Source organism: Crocodylus siamensis, chromosome 1, assembly GCF_052110815.1.
Source record: "Crocodylus siamensis isolate JL-2025a chromosome 1, ASM5211081v1, whole genome shotgun sequence".
Lineage (NCBI taxonomy): Eukaryota > Metazoa > Chordata > Crocodylia > Crocodylidae > Crocodylus > Crocodylus siamensis.
This window is the reverse complement of record NC_143395.1, coordinates 173,174,761-173,180,760: the sequence shown is the minus strand read 5'-3', so window position 1 is coordinate 173,180,760 and position 6,000 is coordinate 173,174,761.

Below are 6,000 nucleotides of genomic sequence, written 5' to 3'. Positions count from 1 at the left end.
AAAACATATCAGGACTGGTATAAAAAAAGGGAGTGGAAAGGGGGAGCAGAAAGGAGTGGAGAAAGGAAGGATAATGGCAAATTTTTACATATCTTTGAAGCACTTAAAAGAGCTTGGGTTAGTGCATTTACCAAGAGCTCAGAAAAGGTAAATGTGTGGTTTGGATTGTCTGTATGGGAGTCAGTGATGTCACACTACTCAGCAAGGGAGATGGTACAACTGAAGAAGAGAAGAATAAATCTGTTGTGATGGGAATCCAGGTGGTGGCAGGACTTTCTACAGAAGAGCTTAGCAATGCAACAGCAGGATCAAAGATGTGGGCAATGAAGGTAAGCCAAGTTTGAGGGAGAAAGAAACAAGTAACTTAAAGAGTGTGGGGTAGATGGAAAAGAGGAAAGAGAAGGGAGAAAGGGATTGAGAGTACTTGAGAAGTCTGTTGACTGGGGACTTGAAAGGACAAGGGGCCAAATTTACTATGCAATAGGCAAATAATTCAGTTTCCCAGTGCCAAAGTTTCTCCATCTGCAAAATGGGTACGATTTGCCTTTAGGGATATTTATCTGATTTAACAGAAATGGCAAAAGAGTATACAAGAAGCAGGTCTTCAGAGAAATTTTGCTTCTCTTTCATAGCAAATGGATTGTGGTTCTTGCAAATATATTAATTATTCCAAATTATCTAATGATTTTTTTCCATTGAATTTTTCCTGGTTTTTGAATTCAATTACCCAGTGGCAGAGGTGGTAGAATTATTTGCTCAGAATAAATTATCTGATAACTTCATTCAATTTTAAATTTTGTTTGTGAATTGCTTTGTCAACCTCCTGGTCTCATTATCATTGTCATAAGTATTCACCAAATAGTTGGCAGGAATAATTTTCTGCCTATGGTCTTTTCATAAACTGTTCACGTTAGTTGTTCATGAAGTATGACTACCTGGGATCCTAGTTTTCTCTGTTTAAAAACCTCAAATTCTCTGATAAAATATATTTTTTGCAAATTCTGTGATTAAACCCCCCCAAATCTGTGTTTTTCTGTGATTAAAATGAAATGCCATACTATAGGTATATACTATATATATATGTATGTGTGTGTGTGTGTGTGTATAGTATGTGTGTGTATACACACACACACACACACACACATTATACTATATATACTAAACTCTCTCTCTCTCTTTCCCTCTCTCTCTCTCTATAGATATATGGGTATCAGTTGAGCAATAATATTTTATTGCTATATTTACAATTTTAAAGCAATTTGAAAGCCTACCAGTGCCTCAATCACTATAATAAAATTAATTCTAATATATACCTATAAATGTTGGTGTTTGACGTGGGTCCAGTTGTGGCTGTTCCCCACAGCTGCTTTGTGGTGCTGAGCAGCCCTGATATGCCAGTGCCCTGCCCATACCATTGCCTGTCACTCTTGACCTAAAGCCCTCTGGGCCCTGCTGGTGCTCCTCACAGGTGTACCTATAGCCCTCCGCCCCTGCCAGCCCTGCTGGCGGGGACCACCCGCTGCCAGGGCTATGGGGCCAGGGACCTGGATCCACAGCCTCCTGCCCCCTGCAGCAGTGCTTGATCCCGGGCTGCTGCCTATGGGAGGCATGGCTGAAGTGGAGCCCACGGTGGGGGCAAATTCAGGCTGCCAGCTGTGGGCTTAGGGCTCCCTGCCCTTCTGCCCTCCCCCGAGGCCTCAGCGGCCCAGCAGAGATGGGACCTGGTGCAGCAGGGCAGAGTGGGGACGGGTGGGGAAGCTTCTTGCCACTGCTGGGAGCTCTGTGCTACCATGGCAAGGCGCCTCTTGTCCTCCAAGAAGCAGCAAGGGGTACAACTCTGTGCTGCTGCTGGACAGGCAGTATGGGGTGTGAGGCAGCAGCACTGAGCTTCCCTGCCCTACTCTGCCTTGCCGAACTGAGTCCCACCTGCTGGGCCACAGAGGCTTCAGAAGGAGGGGAGCAGGGTGGGCAGCCCTGAGCCCACAGAGGGCAGCCTACACTCCACACCTCCACCCACTATGTGCACAGATCTGGGAGGCATGTGCCCCCCCATGCTGCCCTGAGAATGCACGCAGCGGCAGGGAGCCAGCCTGCTGCCCCACAGACAAGCTGCCTGCAGCCCCATGCCACTCCCTACCCAGGCCCTGCAGCCGCGCATTCCAGCCTCGGGCCCCAAACCCCCCACACTGCCCCAGCTGAGCAGCAGCCCCAGCCTCAGCCCTGCCCAACTCCTTCCCTTGCTATGGGGACCTCAATCCCCACCCCTACAGCCAGACTTACCTGTGGAAGCTGCTCTCCAGGCTGCCTGGTGGCCATGGGCACATGTGAGTGTGTAATTGCACATGGCGTCCCCTTCCTGACCGCCCTCTTTTTGCTCCCCCCAGCCCCTTGCAGGCTGGAACTCTGCCAGCCTGCAAGGGGAAATCCACTCTTTCCTGTGTTTTTCTTCTTTAAAGGAGGAAATCTGGGGGGTTTTTCCCCTCAAAATGAGAAAATCTTGGTATTTCTCATTAAAATGAGAAAATTTGTGTTTTACCATATTTTTCTGTGGCAGACAGAAAACCCAGATCCCTGATGACTAGTTGCCTTGGTGATGTGGGGTTGCTTCTCCTCCTTGATTAAATAATCAATACTTTTAAAGTAGGGTATAAATCAATAACAAGTGATGAATAGCAACTTTCTCACTGGGCTAAATTTTGTATGAGTGTGAGTGGGAACGTATTATTTCCATTCACAACTTAGGGCTTGGCTGTCAAGTTCCAAATCCCCCAGTGGAAGTGCAGTGGATTCTTGTGTTGCCCAGGGAGCAGGCTGGGAATCAGATTGTCACATGGGCAACCACTTTATCTGCTGGCCTCCCTGCTGATCTGGGCAAGGAGGACACTGAGTTAGGTGGACACCTGGCACAGTGCTGGCGTTGCTATCCCACCAGGTGCACTGGGGATGGCAGGGCCAAACTTCTACCCATGTGGGTGTTGTGGCTACACAGGAGCTCTTTGAAGCCGGCTCTTCCCCACATAGTAGTGGTGCTGCGTACTAGCACAAAGCAGAAATTTGAGGCTGTATGCCCATATACTCTCCTAAGTCAACATGAAGAATGAGCTACATTCTTTCTCTTGAGGACCCCAACTCTCATGACCATGTTTCTGGTGCTATTGTCTATCTGCAAGTATTAGAATATGCACGTTTCGGTCTTGTTTTCTGCAAGTGAAGGTTGATTGCCTGAATGTTCGATGGAAAGTGAATGCACAAACTCAGACAATGCAAGTATACTTAGAAATCCAAGTGAAAAACAGAAATGCTCTTCTCAATTAATCAATTTATTTGTTAACTGACTACAACAAAGTATAATGAGTACCAGCTGGGATTATCTAAGTATATGTGCATGCCAACATAGGGACATTTAAAAATAAAGCAGAACTTGCATTAATTACTTATTTGAATAAACTGTGGTTTTTTTAACAGTATTTGTTGGTAATATAAAGTGCCTAAGCCTGTGATGCAGATTGTTGGTACAGAACTCACTCTAGAGGATCCATGCAATATTTGCGGCAGGAAAAGGGAGAAAAGCAATTTAGCCCTTGATTCACCAAGGCACGTAGGCACATGCCTAGCTTTAGTATTCCCCCTGTCTTCAAAGGGACTGCTCATGAATGGGTTGGTCAGTGTATTTTACAGAAAATGATTTTAATGAAAAATGACCGTGTTTCTTAAAGTGAATTCTTTAAATGAAAACCCATTGACATTATTGAAATTTTCCATTCCAAATAATATTGTCTATGCTCTTTTTTAACCACTATTTTACCAGTATTTCCAAACAAGATTTGAATAAAGATGTCAATACAATGGTGGTGACACAGAAAATGCATGCCACCATGCAAAATAGAAATGTGTTCAAAATATCAAGATTCTTCAACAAAGCCTTTTCCTATATCTCTACCAGACTTATTTGTAGGCTTCAAGTTAGGTACACTCATAAATACTTTGGTGAATAAAGACCGTAATAATAACCATCATACCAGAGTCTATGTAGTCCCATGTCCCTTCTCTCATAGCACAGAGTTTTAAGGGAAAATCCTATAATGAAATAACTTGCTTCTCTTCATTTGTATGAATTCCACATGATTTAAAGCAGATGATGAAATTGCTTTACACTGACTTAGTTTATTTTCTTTTGTGTGTGTGTGTGTGCAGCAAAGGTGTGGTTTCTTGCTACATTCACAGAGTTATTCCCCTCCACAAGAGAGACTGCTAAATGTTTCAAGAGGTACCACAACCTGCTATATCCATGATAATGCCAAGTGACTTGCTTTGCTCACCTCGAATTCAGAGTAAAAGCCAAACTAGAAATGCACTGGCTGGCAATAAAATTACGGAGGGATTTTGAAAAAAATTGTGAGACAGAGGCAGGCGACAATCTGACACAAGAAAAAGGCACAGAGTCATATGCCAGGAAGCTGAGAGAGACAGTAGTGGAATTCATGCAGGAGATTTTTTTCCTACTGAAAAGGGTAATGAAGTGCATGGACAGCAGTAAAATATAAGTAATTTTAACACAAACTAAGCAAAACTTGACCAAAAAATTATTTTGGATACAACTGCTCTTAAAGGCTGATGAAGACAGGTTTCACAAGGGCCCCGTCTTGTCCTAAAACATCTAATTCTCCTTGTTAAATGCTACTTTAAATAGTTTTATTTTAAAAAGCTTTCAAGACTAAATGACGCTAAAAGCATTTTCTATAGCTTGCATTGCTATTTAGGAAAGCATGTTATTTCTTTTTAATTTGATCACTCATTCCTGAATAACTTTTCATGGACTCCAGACACCGCAGTGTGACAGCTAAACCAAGGAGCATCGGATGCAATGGAATTGCTCTACAAGCAACCTTGCCAAAGGCCCTTTTGCTGCACAAAGCTGGCTCTATCTTTGTATATTGAGGGAGCTAAATCAATGTTAAATGCTTGGCTCTTTTCACAGGACAATGACCAGGACCTAAGCTGCGTCCTTCCTTTTTGATTGACACTTGAAACGTTGAGTTGGAATCAGCCAGAGGCACTGCTACAAGCTTGAAGCCTCTGCTGGGGATAACAACTGGTGACATCTGCAGAAAGGCCGACAAAAGGCAGTTGAAAGCCGTGTTTGTTGCTTTCCCCTCTCAGATCTCCTCTCTTTCATGGAGCTCCTTACTTGCTTTAATATTATGATTCAGCACCTGGCTCTTTTGAACCTTGCTTTAAACTTCAAAAGGCGAGGTGGTATTAACAAACATGAAACGAAAAAGTGGCGGTAGTTTGATTTACTGTTGTCGTCTTATCAAGGGGGTTTTTTGTCACCAGCTGCCACTTTCTGTCATCTTTGGAACCATTATCATTTCTCTAAAATCTAAAAGACTCCACTTAATAACAGCTTTGAATACAGGCAGGATCAGTAACATATACAGTTCTGGGGATGACAGGACCATCAAATGAAAAGAAAGATGTTGCCAAAAGAAAAAAAAAACCCTAAAAGAAAATAAAACAAATAAAAGCTGTAGTACTTTTAAGTGACCTTGATTTCAGAATTAAACAAATCAAACCCAATTCCATTGTTCTTTTTGAATTCCATTTTGCACTTTCCTTGAGACATTTCTTTTTGTTCTCAGGACTAAAGAAAAACAAAACAAAACCAAGGCTTCCATTAAACTGCTCTGCACACAATGAATGCTGGTATCACATGAACACCATGAGTTCTCTACTTGTAAAACATACAGTGATAATTACCAGTCTCATTTCACTGACATTCTAGCAGAGCACTTCAGGGTACAAATTCACACTGAGAACTAGAGGGAGACCTAAACACAAATGTAACTAGGACAAGATCACTAGTCTCAAAGCTGCTCAACTGGTTTCCTTCAGAACATTTTCCTCATTGTACTGGGATACAAGTTTCTTGTATTGCACTCAAACTGCCCTTCAGCTAACAACACAGAAACAACTAAAATGCCTCTTACACCTGTAAGT